This window comes from Apium graveolens, unplaced genomic scaffold (assembly GCF_009905375.1).
Source record: "Apium graveolens cultivar Ventura unplaced genomic scaffold, ASM990537v1 ctg24, whole genome shotgun sequence".
In the NCBI taxonomy this organism is placed as follows: Eukaryota; Viridiplantae; Streptophyta; class Magnoliopsida; order Apiales; family Apiaceae; genus Apium; species Apium graveolens.
This window is the reverse complement of record NW_027417638.1, coordinates 39,544-58,444: the sequence shown is the minus strand read 5'-3', so window position 1 is coordinate 58,444 and position 18,901 is coordinate 39,544. Positions and strand designations below refer to the sequence as shown.

Genomic DNA, 18,901 nt, shown 5'->3' with positions numbered 1-18,901 from the left:
AAGAGTTCAGTAAGGTTGTTTTGGGTGGCTCATGCTTTAATGCCTTCCTAAACATATCTATAGAACGCAATAAATATCTTTGTTGCATTATTATATGCTAATTATCTTTAGCTTTTGCAATATGAACTCCGAATTAATTAATAGAAGTCATGGGAAATGACCAGACATGCTTCTAAATTGTGTTTGCTGTTTTGACCATCTTCGGTATATTAATTCTCTCATTTTAATTTAAACAATCTGTAGTTTACTTCCCAAAGGTCAATCAAAGCTTCCACAAAGTTTCACTAGCTGGTACTAACAATGTAATATGTCTTGCTTGGATGTGCTTGAAAAGTGTCTCTTATTTCCATGATCAGTTTTCTGTTTACCCAATTTTTTTCCTTTACCCATTTATAAGATTAAAGTAACTTTAAACATGTAGACATCTTTAATTGTAGAAAATGAATTTGTTTTAAATTTGCTATTCACTTCAATTCTATTTGATCTATTTCATATCTAATTTAATTATATTTTATATATATCTAATTTATATTTTCAAAACTATATTTCACATATTAAGTTCATTTTTTTGAAACAAACGTACTTCATTAACAATTTAAATCAAGATTCAATTCATGATTAAGGAAATCAGGGGAATAATACACTCATTATACATATAATAAGTAGCTAGTATATGCGTCACATTATTCGCATACCTCGTAGTAAACACAATCAGCACATGATTAAAGTGCTTACAAAACTCAGGACAATCCAACACAATAATGTGGAAATAACTCTATCCTTAACTTCAAGCTTCAACCAACACTTTAGAATCGGACACAAACATTCAATATTTTGTGGGTCAATATTTTTCAGGTCGGGTTAGTGTCAGACCTAAAATTCGACTTAAGAAATTGACCCGACACGAACCCGGCCTGTAATTCGAAATTGACCGCCCTATCTTTTTTACAAATACTACTCTTTATCTTTATATAATAGTTTGTTTGACTTTTTTGCACATAATTTTAGGAAGTTTGACTATATAGTAAATGATATTATTTAAAAAAATATATAAATAAAAAACTTAGTTATAATTTTTATTTCAAAAAAAAGTTTGGAAACAATTCTTTTTACTATAATGACAAAACTCTTAAAAGTACGCATAAAAAAAGTCAATACACTGCTATTTACAAACAGAAGGTCTGACGAGGATTCATTTTTATACATATTTCAATATATTTAATTACTTGTAAATAAAGATTTTAAAATTTTTTCATTAAAAAATTAAATTTTTCATTTTTATAAATAACTTAAACAAAGCCATTATAAGAGATAATCACCAAAATACTACAATTTCAGTATGTTTGGCCCAACCTACCCATCAAATACGTCAAATCGTCTAATGCATCTATTAATTTTAAACAAATAGGGTGAGACGCATGTTCGTAAAAAATAGTTACTTGAATTCCGCAAAAAAAAAATAGTTACTTGAATATTTGTACAATTATTTTAAAAAATTAATTAATTTTAAAAAATTGAATTCTATATGTAAAGTTAGGCATGGTACATTTTTATCTTATTTATTAATCATTTTTTAGTTTGATAATATATCTCATATCTCTTTAACATATTTTTTATTATAAAAAGTAACTAAAATGTACATTATGATTTTTAAAGAAAATATTGAAAATAGAATCACTTATATATAAATAATCTATATTGGTATTACACATTTAGATAAGTTCAAATTATAATAAGTCAATGCATTTCAGTTTATTTCGAATTTGAAATAAGAACTTGGCTCATTGTTCAAAAAATACTCGAAATTTGACTATAGGACCCGCCAAAAAACATCGTCAGATTATACGTTTAGTAAATTTAAATTACAAGACTGGCGAGAATATCTTACCAATAATGTGAAATTTTCTAATATCTTATGTTAATATAAATTAATGTGTTTGAGGTCTTTATAGGATCAAGTCAATTGATTATTTGTATTAAAATTACTAACTTCATTGGTAGCGCATTACTGTTTTTGGGTATTGTCCCGATTTTAAAAATATTCAAAATTTGACATGAGATCTCACGAGATTGGTTAAAACTAAGATGATATATTAAATTGATTTATTTTTTCATTTTTCACTTAAAAAAACTAGTTTTTTAAAAATAGTTTTAAAAAACAATTTGAAACAATTTGTCTCATCTGCTATAAACTGAATTTTCAGAGCCACCCTGTACGAATAAATAAATAACGGTAACTCAATGTAAAAGGTGGTTGTGTGAATGAATAACAGTTTGCCTGCTTATATTCTTTTCCCTGTTTGCTGTTGTGAAACTTTTCTTTGTCATTTAATACAATTCATCGGTGACAGAATTGATGCAGGAGCGATATAATTATAAAGAGTGATGGCATCTTTTTATTCCTCAAGAGTGTTGAAAAGCAGACTATTCACCCCAAGCTAAAAAGTTTCACAGGTATTCCATAATTTGTTTGGTATTACACAACCGTGCTCAGTCACTAAAAACAAGATGTTATTATCTCCCGAAGATTTTTAATCAACTGTATTAGAACATAATTTTAAGGCTAATTGTCATTAATACACATTGAACTATGTTTTGGTGGGGTGAGCCAGGCCTAAGCAGTAGTGCAACACTTGAGCGACTCTTGAAGAACCCAATAGCAAGCTATTGTGAAGGATCTTCCCCCTTAACAAATTAATTTAATATCGTGTGAGCCAATGACCCACATATCAGATATTAAACTGATAAGAACAGATACTACACTTGATCTTAGCCAAAAGGCCGAGAAAGGTATGCTTTTAAAAATAGGCCAGCTCTGCTTTTATACAACACTTAAATTATATATTCTCTGTCGACTTCGATGAGGGATGAAATTAACCTTGTTGCAAAACACAGTCTGCCTTTTGAACTAAAACGTCCTGGCTTTTAAGATCTTCATTATTGATTTCTTTTCAAGTCTATAGTACTGATTCATGAACTATTAGTTGTAGTCCATAATCTGCTGTTCTAACTTTGTTGATTACCTAGATGAACATGGTTATACTTTTACGCTTCTATTTTTTTAATTTCTTTTAAAAAAAAAATCATTGCAACTTTTGTGATTATATCATGTATAATCTAGCATAAAGTCATCATGTATCCTCTTCTGATTTATAAGCTTCCTTGGTTTTTGCTGTTATCTTAATTTTAAACAAGTTTAAGAGTTCTGTAAGGTTGGTTTGGGTGGCTCATGCTGCCTTTAATGCCTTCCTAAACATATCTAGAGATAGCCAAGAAATAAATTTAACTTAGAATTGTAGGGCTTTACCTTGGTTTAGAGGGAACCCTTCCAGAAATTCTCAATGGCACATGACGAAGCCAAGACCAAGGAGGGGGTTTGGGACGCGCCTCGGTTAGTACCTCACTAGCCCCGTCATTGCGTCATTGCCCCAAGCGCAAAGATACATTAAACATGGTCCTTGTTCCTATTTTGGAAATAGTGTCCGAGTGTATGACTAGTAAGAAAAATGGTCCTTGTTCGTATTTTGGAAATAGTGTCCGAGTGTATGACTAGTAAGAAAAGAGTGTTGGAGTGTTTTTAAAAATGGTCCTTTTGCGATATGAACTCCGAATTAATTAATAGAAGTCATGGGAAATGACCAGACATGCTTCCAAATTGTGTTTGCTGTTTTGACCATCTTGGTTAAATTATATATTTGCAAGCTGAGTTCCAAAGAAATTCCAGGAATTCTGGTGGTATAACAAATTCTCTCATTTTAACTTCAACAATCTGTAATTTACTTCCCAAAGGTCAATCGAAGCTTCCACAAAGTTTCACTAGCTGGTACTAACAATGTAATATGTCTTGCTTGGATGTGCTTGAAAAGTGTCTCTTATTTCCATGATCAGTTAATCTATTTCCCCGATTTTTCTCCTTTTCCCAGTGTATTATGTAGGATTGGATATTTTTATGCAATCTTAAGAAATCTGTCGACTTGAGCTACAAAATGGTGCATTGTTGATAATAACTGCTGTCTTCTAACAGTTTAGCTACCCTATATACAATTATACAAAGCATAAATATGAATTACTGTCACATACTTCATTAAGAAACCGATAACAGTAAAGTTATTATCGCATACTTCATTAATTAACCAATAAGATAACAGTTGAAAATCATTCTTCGATACCTGCAAACACTTTGCAGAGACATTTGAAACAACTTCTTCGTGATAATGTGTCCGTGCCAATCAGCCTTGATTCCTTTTGCAACTTGTCTCAGCTATAGAAAGGTAAGTATTTTTTCTTCAGAAATTTTGACTCATCCCAATAGTTCATTCGATCATATGTGTGGCAGACCATAAATTGTGAAAAGAAAATACTTGGCAGGTTGAAAATTTCTGAGCAACATCACGAAAAAAAAGGTTTAGAGGTCTGTCAGACAACTGCAAGACCACCAGCCAGGAGAACCAAGCTGGGAAGGATCCTCTACGGCTCTGAATGGTGCACTGACCATGCAGTGCTGTTAATCACTGCTCTGATCCTGCAGTCATTATTCATCCACCAGACTTGGTCACCTGTCTCCTTAGAAATCAAGAATAAGGAGGTATGATTACTATAGAACAGATCCTGTTCAAGTAAGGTCGTAAGCTAAAGGCTTGCACATTTTGCTAATATTTATAGTACTTGTTTTAAGTTCTTTCGATGTGGAATATTCACGAGTTTCTAGTAACACTCTTTTGAGTATGTTTTTAAGTTCTGAAAAGATAAGCTGGGCAAAACTTAGCCTGCAATAGATAACAAGGTCATTATCTGCCAACTCATTTGTTTATGTGCGACCACCGTCCTCCAAAATCATGTTAGTCTTGTAGTTTCGTGTCGTGCTTGACAAGGGTATCTGATTTTCTGTGATTCTTGGTGTGAGTTTAGTTCCTGAATTGAATTAGTAGAGAGGAGATGATCAGTTTTCTGTTTCCCTAGTTTTTTTCCATTACCCATTTGTAGGATTAAAGTAACTTTAAACATGTAGACATCTTTAACTGGACATGATATATATCACTACAAAAACAGAGTTAATTCCTGTGGAAATTTTTTGACCCCTGACAGTTGTCGACTTGTTGGTCGGAAATAGGTCGGTCAGGAAGCACTCTATTTCTTAACCAGCTAATATATATGTTGCAATTGATTGTTTCAGGTGCACAGTTGATGATTCTTGAATCCATTATGGTACCTGCCCTTTGAAATGTACTAAAATATAAGCAGCAATATCATATCACTGATGGGGTACATATCTACGAACATTTTGGACAACTTAAAGGTTGTTCAAGTTCTTCATTAATTTACCTTTTTTATTTCATATATGAACCCCATGTGATCCCAATTTGATGCGTGTTTATGTGATCCCAATTTGATGCGTGTTTAAATATCAACTCATAATTATTGCAATTTATGCATACTTTGGACTTACAAGTAGATATTCAAAAAGTTGTATAATATTTAAAAAAAAATAATAATATTTTGATAATTGATGCTACCAAATAAGTTTGGTGCCCTATTTTGAGATGCTAACTTTTTACATCCCAATCCATCTTATTGTAATTTCTTTGATTTCTTATTTTCTTTTAAAATAAAATTAGCATATGAAATCGCTCGTTTGATTTCTTTGACATTCTCCAATATAAATAGTTTACATTGTTATTATGTTTAGAGATTTCAAATCCGATCCGATCCGATCCGAAAAAAATCCGAAAACTTTGATTCGGGAAAAAATTCCGGCTCAATTCAGCCCGGTCCGTGGGCTTTAAATGGACCTCCTTTTTATCAAAAATTTGGTCCGGACCGAAATCCGAGAAATCCGGATAAAGGCCCAGATTTAACAAAGCCCGGATCTAAAAAAACCCGGATAAAAAATTGGTTCGACCCGGATAAAAGCTCGGCCGTTTTGAAAAGTCTGATTAAAAAATTGAAATTTTTATATAAAATTTGAACATATAATACTTTTGATAAATTTTTTAAAAAATATATTATAATATTAGAAGCAATAAGGTATATATGATTATTTGCCGATTTATTTGTTAAGATTTTATTTATTTTGTTAAGATTTTATGTTTTCTTCACCAAAATAAAAAGTATTAAAGATAATTACTAAGTTAGTTGTAAATTATTATAAATTGCAAATGACATCTTATTTAAATTTATAATTTAGATTATATGACAAAATTTTAGTGGAGTCTGTGTTTTATTTGGAGACTTGGAGTCCTGTTTATAGGGATGAAATGGACCGACTCATATTACATTACAAGTGTATTACTTTACATAGATCAAGTAGTTTATTTTTCTTTACTCAAATATATTACGCTATAACTTTTATTAAGCTAAGTTATGCATTAGAACTCTATTTCTGAATATAATTTTCAAATATTATTTGTTTATTTTAAATAATATTTTTTATTTAGAATATAAAATACTACACTTTATATATAAAAAATCTACAATATATTTTGCACTCTATTTTTTTAAATATTTCACATAATATTTTATTCTTGCATTATATTTTTTATTTAGGTTTAAAAGTACTACATGTTATAATTTTAAGTACTCCACTCTATTTATAAAGTTCTACGATTTATTTTGCATTATTATTTTTTAATAGTTTTTTCACATAATATTTTATTCTGCAGATTGCATTATATTTTTTTTATTTAGGATTAAAAGTACTAAGTTTTTATTTATGTATAAATACTTTTATTGTCATTTACTCCACATCAAATATATTGCATTATAATTTTTATTAGACTAAGTTATGCATTAAAACTCTATTTTTAAATATATTTTTCACATATATGTGTTCTGCATGTTAAATTATATATTTTTTATTTAGATTTTAAAGTACTACATTTTATCTATAAAAAAATTCTACACTAAGTTCTGCACTATATTTTTTCTAATATATTTTTAACATAATATTTGATTTTGTAAGTTGCATTATATTTTTTATTTAGATTTAAAGTACTAAATTTTATAATGTTAAGTACTACACTCTAATTATAAAATTTTGCACTATGTTCTTTCTTTCATTTTTTAATATATTTTTTTTCACATAATATTTTATTCTGGTTGTATTATGTTTTTTATTTAGGTTTAAAAGTATTATATTTTGTAATTTTAATTACTACATTATATTTATAAAGTTCTACAATATGTTCTGCACATTATTTTTTAATATATTTTTTCACATAATATTTTATTCTGCAGGTTACATTATATTTTTTATTTGCAATTAAATGTATTAAATTTTATAATTTGAAGTTACACTATATTTATAAAGTTGTACGATATGCTCTGCACTCTATTTTTTTAAATAAAATTTTCACGTATGATTTTAATCATTTTACAATTTAAACTACTTCACTATATTTACAAAGTTCAGCACTCTATTTTTTTAAATAAAATTTTCAGTATGATTTTAATCATTTTACAATTTAAACTACTTCACTATATTTACAAAGTTCAGCACTCTATTTTTTTAATATATTTTTAACATAATATTTATATACATGTTACATTACATTTTTTACTTAGGTTTATAAGTAATATTAATCATGTTTCTCACTCATCTGTACCCCACAATCTGACAAAAATGTAACTGTAGTTATATAGGTCTCCAGGTCTCAAAATAATACTGGTCTCCACTGAACCCAACTCTAAATTATATTGTTTGTGACTATACAAAATATATGAATTAGGCAACTTAGTGTATCAAGAATGCCTAGAGAGAAATAAAAACTACCAAGCTTAACTAACAAGCTTGTGTTTGATACTGATAACTAGCTGCCATACAGATTTTGCATAATACAAGTTGTACATAATTATATATGTTATATTAAAAAATAATTGTTTATTTTGGTGTCTAAACTACTATATCTGATATATCAAGATATTATTCTCTCTGATATTTAAACTGCTCATAATTCGAGTTATAAAATATAAAAATAATTTTTAATATATAAATAAAAAAACCCGAATAAAGCTCGGTTCGGCCCGATCCAGCCCGGTCCGCGAGTCTAAAACGGGCCTTATATTTCTCAGTAGGCCCGGTCCGACCCAAATTTTTTTAAAACTCGGGGCCGGTCCGTTTTGAAAAAAATCGGATTTTTTAAAGTCCGGATAAAACCCCACCCAATGAACTTTTTGTGCGTATCTAATTATGTTAGGTATGTTAATCCAGTGATCCAAAATTTAAATTCAGATTCAAAATGTGATTGTTAAATATTAATTTTGTTCTTTTTAATCACTTGCAATATTTTTTTCCCTAGCAAAGTGATTTAGTCAATCAAATAATCAATCAACTGTACCCAGTAAATACCGTAGAGGACAGTGTTTGAGGAGGGTATACCGTACGCAGCCTTACCCTTGTTCCAAATAATGAAAATATTTTTTTCTTAAAAGACCCCTAACTTGTATGTGCACAGATACATGTGTGTTATGAATATGATGTAAACTTGATGATAACTTAACAATCCACTCTAAGTTAAGTTAAATGATTTGTGTAACCATCTTTTGATGGAGTAGCTTGTATTAAACAAGTATGTAGCTCATTCATGTATACTATAATATCTTAGAGGTTTAGAAATTGTTAGACATTTCAAGTCATGTTGACTACCAGTAAGATATGCAAAACATGTTGGCTAATTATAAATAGATGATACCTTGTACTTCTGCATAAGTGAAAGGGTATCAACTACTAAGGAAATACTATCAACGGATAATCTGCAAAGCTCTCAACGGATGATTCAAGGCACCTTCAACGGATGATCCATAACAGACTCAACGGATAATGCTCAAGTCTCAAGGAACATCACATTTAAATAGCAGTTGAAAGCGACTTGACAGTCACATGGGTTGATTGTATACAAAAGGAATGCGGCAGCCTATAATTAGGGTTATGAAGATCAAGAAGCATTTACATTTTCATGCAAAACAGGGACATTCAAAGATGCTATATCTATCTGGATTGCATGGGACAGAGAAATGAAGAAACATGTGATTAGACCTAAACAATAGATTTATATTTTGTCATATTACACATGTAACTTGGTGATATATAAACCAAGTGTAGTAAAGACTTAATATCGATCGACACAGTCAACACAAGCAAGAACTAGAGAGCATTTGTAAGTTGTATCCTTTAGAACTCTCAAGTTCAGCAGCTGTGTGTTTTTGCATCACAAAGATCTTCTACATTTATATATATCTCTAGTGGAAGTATAAATCCACCAGAAAGTTTTATTAAACACCCTTGTGTATTTACTTTGTCTTTGAATACTTGAATATTTCTTATCTGCGACTAACTTATTCAAACACTGTTATATATATTCGTAAGAAGTTTTAAATTTCCAAAAAGAAACCAGAATTTCATTCAACCTCTTCTGTAATTCTGTTGTTAGATTGGTCGGGAATATCAATGTGTTTAATGTATAAAATGATACAATGATACATAAAAATAATTTTATTGAATAATGTCTAGTAACTACTAAAGTAAAATTTGAAACAGCCCCCTTATTTTATAATTATTGCGCATAACTGGTGAACAGTTGAGTTATGCTTGATTTTAAATACCGATGACATATTTCATCCTTGTCATTCAAAGATTATTTAGCGGAGCTCTATTTTGTTTTTATGGAAATGAGTTAGAATATTACCGTAATATAATTTATAAGTTGTATTATAAGTGATGACAATAAAAATACAATAGAATTAATTTAAGTCAATATTTATAAATTTGTTAATTTATAAGTTACATCTTATCAACTTGTGATTTTAAGCCGTATTTTTAGCTTTAAGTCAACATTTATACAAATTTTTATTGATAAGCTTGTTCTTACTAAAAAAACGGTGGGCAAATTGAAAAAAGCTGGTATTAAATTGACTATTGAATATGATAAACTTGTTCTTACTAAAAATAGTGGGCAAATATTTTGTAATGGAGGACTATTTGTACTTGATATTTTGACTGAGAATAAAATTGCTACTGTTTCTGCTTATATTGTCGAATTTGTTACTTTATGGCATGCTAGACTAGGTAACATCAATGTTGCTTCTATCAAAAGGTTTCAACAACTTAGTTTAATAGTTGAATTCAATAATACATCTTTTAATAAATGTGAAGTATGTATTGTAGCAAAACACCCTAAAAAGGCCTTTAATTAAGTGGAAATCCGTCATCAGCATTTCTTGAATTGATTCACAGTGATTTAGGTGACTTTAAGAACACTATGAGTAGAGGAGGTAAACATTATTATATCACTTTTGTGGATGATTTTTCTCGATACACCAAAGTTTTACTTGTTGAGTTCGAAAGATGAGGCTGAAGAAAAATTTCTTATTTATAAGGCTAAATTTGAGAATCAGTTAAATATAAAAATTAAAAGGTTAAGATCAGATAGGGGCGGAGAATACGATGGAACAACTCTAAAGAGATTTTGTGAACTTAATTGGATTATTCATGAGGTTACAACATCATATATGCCTGAACAAAATGGAATAGCGGAACGTAAAAATAGAACTCTTAAAAATAGAATGATATGCTTATTAGTTCAAGAATGCCCATTAATATGTGGGGTGAAGCTATTATTTATGCTTTTTATGTGCTTAACCGTATGCCGCATAAAAAAATTAGATAAAACTCCTTATGAATTATGGAAGGTTTTTAATCCCAACTTGAGTTACCTCAAATTGTAGGAGTGTTTGGAAAAAATAGGGCTCCCAAATTTTCAAAGAAGTAAAATTGGGCCCAAGACTGTTGATGGTATTTTTGTCGGTTTTAATGGTGGTGCATTATGGTGATGATGAAATAAATGCTATCATTCTTGAAGAAGACCCTAATACCTATGAGGAGACCATGAGATCAATTGACTCCAATTTTTGGCTAGAAGCCATAAATAATGAAATATAGTTCTTTATGAATAATAACACTTGGGTTTATGTGATCTTCCTAAAGATTGTAAAGCACTGGGAAATAAGTGGATTTTCATAAAGAAATATAATCTTGATGGATCAATTGAAAAATACCAAGCCAGGCTAGTGGGTGATGGACATAAAAAGGGTAGATTTAATTGATACTTTCTCCCCGTGACCAATATTTCCACCATAAGAGTCTTAATAACTCTTGCATCTATTCATAATCTTATTGTGCATCAAATGGATATGAAGACTGCCTTTTTAAATGGATATATAAATGATGAGATATACATGAAACAACCAGAGGGATGTGTTGTCCCTGGATATGAAGACAAGGTATGCCGGCTTATAAGATCATTATATGGTCTTAAATAAGCTCCGAAAGACTGGTATGAAAAATCTACATCAAACAATCACCTCTAATGACTTTCAGGTAAATGGTTCAGATGCATGTGTTTATTCCAAATTTAATCAATTTGATTGTTTGATCATATATCAATGTGTGGATATGTTAATTTTTGGTACCAAAATTGATGTAGTATATACAAGCAAAGCTTTCCTAAGCTCATATTTTGATATGAAGGATTTAGGAGAAACATATGTGATTCTTGGCATAAAGATTACTAGGAATTCATATGGGTTAATATTAAATCAGTCTCATTATATTGAGAAAATTTTAAAAAAATTAATCAATTTGATTTTACCTCCGTGAAAACTTCATATGATCCTAGTATTCATTTGAAACAGAATAAAGGCATTAGTGTTTTTCTAGGAAAAATATGCCAAGATAACTAGAATCGTAATGTTCTTAATGAACTATATCAAGCCTGATATAGTGTATATTGTTAGTAGACTGAGTAGATACACTCACAATCTTAATCGTGATCATTGGGATGCTTTAATTAGATTGTTGAAGTACTTAAAAGACACTATCAACTGGGGTTTAAATTATCAAAGAACTCCGTATGTTTTAGAAGGATATTGTGATGTAAATTAGGTGTTAGACAATTATGAGATTCAGTCTACTAGTGGTTATAACTTTACTCTTTCTGGAGCTACTATATCTTGAAAATATTCAAAACAAACTTGTTATGCTAAATCCACACAAGAATTTGAGTTTATTGCGCTAAAGTTGGCAGATAAGAAGTCGAATGGCTAAGATGTTTACTTGATGATATTCCATTATGGGGGAAGCTAGCTCCATCAACTTCAATGCATTGGGACTCACAAGCTGCAATGGGACTAGCTAATAATCAATTATACGATGGGAAAAAAAGACATATTCGCTTGAGGCATGCTATAGTTCAAAGTCTGATCAGAAATAATGTGATATCACTCGAGTATGTAAATCAGAGAGGAGTATTACAGATCCTCTCATCAAAGGCCTTTGTAGAAAATTAGTATTGGAGTCAGCACTATGAATGGGTTTAAATCATATTGTGGAGTAAATTGTGAATTCAATATTAGACTTGTCTAAGTTCAATGGGTCAAACGAAATCACAAAAGAACTAATGTTTATGTATACTACTCCCAACCTTACTAACAAAGTGATTTAGTATTTTTATTATTGTCATATATGTAAGGATGAGCTAATGCTCTTAATAAGTTCATACCCTCGTGAATACAAATTTGATGAACTTATCTATGTGAATGTGGGGGTTATGCCCAACCCCCTATGAGAGTTCTTTAAGAGAAGGACCTATGGAGCATTCACGAAAATTCAGGTACAACGTGGGGCATTTTTATAAAATGATGCGAAATCGCTTCTTGATTTGAGAAAGGTTTAAGTGCGCAAATATATTCTCACTAACTACCATGAGACGTTCAAGAACTTTCTACCTTACATGGTTGTGAGGGATGTTTGTATTTACTGTGTATCAATTCAAGTCCACAAGATAATGATGTTGAAGAAACCGACTACCATTGCCCATTAAATTACTCAATTTATTTTTCTTTTGAATCATGTGGGGAATGTTAGAATTAATATAAATATTATTTCAAAAATATGTTTGCTTCAAAATAAAATAATGTATGAGTATTTTGGTTTTAAGACTTTTATTTTTAATACTTTTGTTTTTAAAACCTTTCATTTTGATACTCTTCATTCAAAGACCTTTTACATTTCACCTCCCATTATCAATAGTGACCTATGACTATCCTTGGAGTTATTAGTTTCACTCATATAAAAGGAGGTCTCTTTCCTCAATTTTGAACACAAAAAATTATATTCTCTCAAGTACTATCATATAAATATATGAATGTTTTTGGGAAATGATTAAGAGTAATTTCAATGTATTTCTTTGTACTACACTGAATTAATAGAGGTCGTGTAATCCTGTAGGTTGATTGCTAATAGGCCGTGTGTACGTAGCAAGGCAAATTCAATTTTAGGATAGTGTTAATTCATGTCACGACTCTACATTCACACAAGTTATTCGATTTTCTTTCTCACCTTTGATGAACAATATCGTATTAGAGTTAGAGGATAAAGATTAAGACAATGCATGACTGTAAATTGAGAATATTCTTCTGTTATTTTCCCTCTCTAAGAGTTGAGCTTTACTTCATCTTGTTCATGTAATTATGATATATAAGGACATAATGTGTGCAGCTATGAATTATTTTTTATTTTAAATCTTGATGCGAAATTATCATTTTTAACATGGTATCTCTTTTTAAGAGTTGAGCTCTACTTTATCTTATTCATGTAATTGTGAGATATAATCACAGATGTGACGCCCTCAATCTCGGGGTTAGGAAATGAGGACTCACACACCTCTAATCTAATAATTAAATATACATAAACCCCGATTAACTACTAACAGGATCAACAGGATAAAGTATGAGACAAGATTACAACTACCAATCATAAAATATAACTTACAAACCCAATATATTATTAAATAAACAATATCGATTCCGGCTGGGAACCGACAGATAACCCATTGTATCCTTATACACCACTTTCTAGGCGCGAGCTCACTCATAAACACCACTACCTGCTCTGGCAACCGAAAGCCCTCAACACGGTAGGGACCACCAGGTACGCTCTTACGAGCAGTGCGCCTAAGTCTGGCCATCTTCTTGCTTAACTGCCATGGTTAGATTAAGACAAATCAAATGAGTATAAAACTCAGCAAATAACTATATAGCAGTTCTACAATATCAAATCACAATATACTTGAACAAACTAGGGCATTCTACTTCAATTAATCTAGGTGGCAGATTTCTATTTTTTTTTTTTGGAATAAGGAAAGGTATCTGAAGAATAGTAGGGGTTTCAAGGAACAAGGCTCGAAGAAGGACGAAAGCCGATATTCATCACAAATCATTATAGGATCAAAATAGATCTTTCGATAGAGGAAAGCATCAGTATTTCAAGATAGAATCAACCATATGATCAACAATTTCAAGAATCAGGGTTCTCGAGCTTTAAGCTCCACAATAACATAATCAACTCTTTTCAAAGCAATATAAACCATTTTCATTTCCAAAAATCAATTTATTGAATGAAAGTTTTAGTTCCCTTTTTAAATAATCAATTAGAACCCTTGATTGGATCACTTTATCTTTCCATTTCATTATATACGGGTGATCAGCCCGTATCGACCTCCATTCCGGTCTTAAAGGTACCAATCAGCATAATTTCAGCCTTAAATTGGACTAGTCCCACTAGCCTCTTACCATGACTGGACTAGTCCCACTAGCCTCTTACGTCTCAATCCAATCCATCAGGAATTCATTTGGAAAACCTTGAGTTGGAAAAACAAATAGGTTTTCTAAAATCCATTTTTTATCATTACCAAGCATTTGAAATCATTCAGACTCTTTCAAGTCGAAACTCATTCTTAAATCAGATTTTAAAGAAACAAGGTTCAGGGAGTGAATCAAAGATACGCAAGGAACAATTCACAAGAATTCTGTGTCAAGGATAACAAGACACCAAATTAGAAGGATAAACATTGATTTAGGGATCAATAGGGTGATCAAGAGAAACAGAATATCATTAAACAGGGTTAACCAAGATAATCAATAGGTTCAATATGATTCATGGCATTATGGGTAACTTGAACAGAAAGACAGATTATCAAAGGGTGAAATCAATAGGATTATCAATAACAGGTTATTAAGAACAAGAGTTCTTCAAATCAATATCAGGGTTTCATAAAGCAAAGGTTTCACATTTTAACAGTTCAATACTCTACATGGTATGAACAACATTCTCTTTATAATCGCTCACACAAGTAATCAGAGTTACTTGCCTGAATTTGCTTTCCTGAGGGTTGAACTACTGCCACCTAGTAAATCCTTTCCTTTCCTAGCCTGAATGCCCTCACGCTCCGAATCTACAATAAAACCAAAATCTTAATCAGATTCTCAACTCTCGTTCCCGGAACGATCACTCTATACGATAACTCGATTATATCTTTGACTCGAGTATACGAATATAGCTTATACATATAAGCACATAGCACATAGCACATAGCATATTCCTTTCTCGTAGCTTTTATATCCTTATATACTTAACAATCAAAGCGTACTCGCTTGACCTTGGCTATTTCACAAATCAAACTAACACGACTCTTTTACAAGACCTATTCACAACCAAACATTTACATTCATAACCATCACTTATATCAATCATCTCAGTTTCCTTTTCTTTTGTTCCTTAATTCGAACCACACATACAAAACGCATCCACATATATTCAATTTCAACCTCATATAAACAAACACAACTAATGCAATTCACAAGGATCATTTAGCACTTTCATCCCTTTTTAACCAAAAATCCGAATCCTACTTTCATTAAGGGTTGAAATCAACACTTTTGTTTAATTATTAAAGTTCGAACACAACATTATTTAATCTTTGTCATGCAATCAAAATCTCACTTAGCAATTTAATCCATTTAATTTCACCTTTTTATTCCTAAGAATCCATTCGAGTTTTTCCATAAATCAACATTCAAGAATGGATTTTAACATGCAAGGCAATACATCACATTTCCCACTTATCTTAGTTTTTAACTAGATCATTCTATTCACTTAAACATCAAATCATGCATCAATTAACTCATTCAACCAACATGCATTGACTTAATCAATAATTAATCCCCTTTTTATCTTATTTTTATTCGGCAAAACATAGTTTTCAACTCAAAGACTAATCACTAGCATGCACTTATTGATCTCCTTTAAAACTATCATGCAATCACTTTTAAACCATACAAACTTAGTGTTTACCAAGATTATCTCACACAATTCAATTTCCTTTCTTGTTAACACAAAAAATCGAACTTAGACTTAGCATGTAACAACAATTTCATTCATTTTTAATCTAATAACAATCCATCATCATTTTTAAGCAAGTTAACTCAAATCAAACAACTTTAAAGATTAAAACCATTCGGCCTTTTTCAAAAACAAACATGCAACTTGATATTCTTAATCCTTGAATCACAAATCAACCTATATTTCAACATCAAATCAATAACTCATGCATTTCAATACAATCAACTTGATTTCCTTAAAATAGTAAGGGCCATTCGGCCTTTTAATCAAAACATCACATGCAAACATAAATAAGTGATCTTAAGGTTCTAGAGCTCAGTTTTTAACATCATAGCTCACCACCGGTTCACCGGAGTTCATCACCGGTGGCGGTGGCATCACGGTGGTGCCCTCATTCGAGGGTGTCCAACCACGAAACCCCCGATTTCTTAACAAAAGAAATGCAACAACACTACATGCAATCTGATTTCAGCATAGTAATCACAGAACACGAACTAATCAAGCAAGCCATCGGTTCTTGGCTCAAAACCGAACCCGAAAACACACACACACTTCGGCATGCAAGCCTAATCACACATATGCACATACTTCTACCTACACATAAGTGTTTAGCAAGAAGAATTAGGGAAGATTGATGAGTTTGATCAAGGAAAAAGGAGGTATACCGAGAGAGATTGAAGAGAGAGCCGAGAGAGAGTTGTTCGAGTGAGAGAAGAAGAGATTAGAGAGAAGAGAAAAAAAATGAGGTCACGGGAGCAAGAAGAAAGAAAATGGGGGAGGAAGGAGTAATTTATACTCCACCAAAACAAGGGCAATTTAGTAATTCATTAATTTCTTTTTGACTTGCACTTTCTTTCTCTTTTAACTCAAATGCAACGAAATTCAAAATAAAAATATTTTTCTCTCGGAAAGTCGAAGATTATTGAAAATGATAATTTTAACACGTAGGTCTCGAAATTAGCTTTTTATCCATTACTCATAATAAGAATTTGAGCGAACGGTTGATTTTATATGAATTTTGCAATCTTGCTTTAATAAATATATTTTCCACATAAAATCAATTTAAAAATGCAAAGATCAACAATCAAATTCACTTATTATTTTTAAAAAATCTCTAGGATCTTTATGAAGATAACAGAATAAATCCCATGTTTTTATCCTTCTCAGATGATTTTATAAAAATACGCGAAGGTTAATTAAACCTTTACTTAAATCACATAATTCATTTAAAATTCACAAAATCGACACAGAACACATAGTCATGCATACAGTCAAGCAATCACACATATACAGTCACAAAACGACTTAGGTCGGATTATAGAATATATCCCTCTTTAATCTTTATCCTCTTTTACGCGTACCGGGTCACGTTCAGCCTGACGGCCCGACGCTCAGCGTTTCGATTACGCTTCTCATTATCTTTGCCAATCAACACGTCTCTTAGGACGAAATACTTTATTCATTCACTTCACATACAATTCTCATTTTATATTATTTAATTTTCATACTAGGACGGGTTCCGTTCTACCTGATGGCCCGACACCACAGCTCGACTTCTAAGCTGACTCTTTAAATTGGAACGTTTTTATCCACGCTCCTTAACTCTAGTATCCAGGTAAGACAAATAATCATCACTTAGTCACATAATTATAATCTCATCATATAACACATACTTTATTTTCTTAATTACGACGCAAAATTCTCGGTCGTTACAATCTACCCTCCTTAAAGGGATTTTGTCCCCAGAATCTAATCTAAGCAAACAAATGGGGATACTTTTCTTTCATTTCGCTTTCTAATTCCCAAGTCGATTCTTCGACTAAAGGATTTCTCCACAACACTCTAACTAGAGGTACAACTTTATTTCTAAGCGTCCTTTCTTTTCGATTCAAAATTCGCACTGGTTGTTTTATATAGGATAAATATGGTTGGATTTCCACTGGTTCCAACTCGATCACATGGCTCGCATCAGCATTATACTTTTTCAGGAGAGATACATGAAACACATTGTGCAGATGTTGCATTTGCGGCGGCAGCGCCAATTCATACGCCACTTTCCCAACTTGTCGCAATACTTCAAATGGTCCAATGTACCTTGGACTCAGCTTTCCTTTCTTTCCAAATCGAGTTAAACCTTTCCAAGGAGATATCTTCAACAAGACTTTGTCTCCAGTTTCAAATTGCTCATCTTTTCGTTCTTGATTCGCGTACTTTGCCTGTCGGTCTTGAGCTGCAATTAATCTCTTTCGTATCATTTCAACCTTTTCCTTCATTTGCTGAACTAGCTCTGGGCCAATTAACTTGCGCTCACCAACTTCGTCCCAATAAGTAGGGGATCTACACTTTCTTCCATACAACGCTTCATAAGGCGGCATGCCAATACTCGCGTGATAACTGTTGTTGTAGGAAAACTCAATTAAGGGCAAATAATCGTCCCAATTTCCTTTGAAATCTATTGCGCAGGTTCGCAACATGTCTTCAATCGTCTGAATTATCCTTTCACTTTGTCCGTCTGTCTGCGGATGATATGACGTACTCATTTTCAATTTCATTCCCAAATGATCATGAAATTGTCGCCAAAATCTCGAATTAAACCTTGGATCTCTATCAGACATGATAGATACAGGAACTCCATGACGCATCACGATCTCATCCAGATACAATTTGACC

The 18,901-nt window shown here is 31.5% G+C and overlaps 2 non-coding genes across 2 annotated transcripts; both read right to left on the bottom strand.

The window, feature by feature from the left end:
• Positions 1–2,598: 2,598 nt before the first annotated feature.
• On the bottom strand, positions 2,599–2,794 carry LOC141700456 (U2 spliceosomal RNA). The gene has a single exon (XR_012566350.1). It is a non-coding gene; the product is annotated as a U2 spliceosomal RNA (small nuclear RNA).
• A 1,616-nt stretch (positions 2,795–4,410) lies between these two features.
• Positions 4,411–4,626, bottom strand: LOC141700476 (small nucleolar RNA U3). The gene has a single exon (XR_012566365.1). It is a non-coding gene; the product is annotated as a small nucleolar RNA U3 (small nucleolar RNA).
• Positions 4,627–18,901: the final 14,275 nt, after the last annotated feature.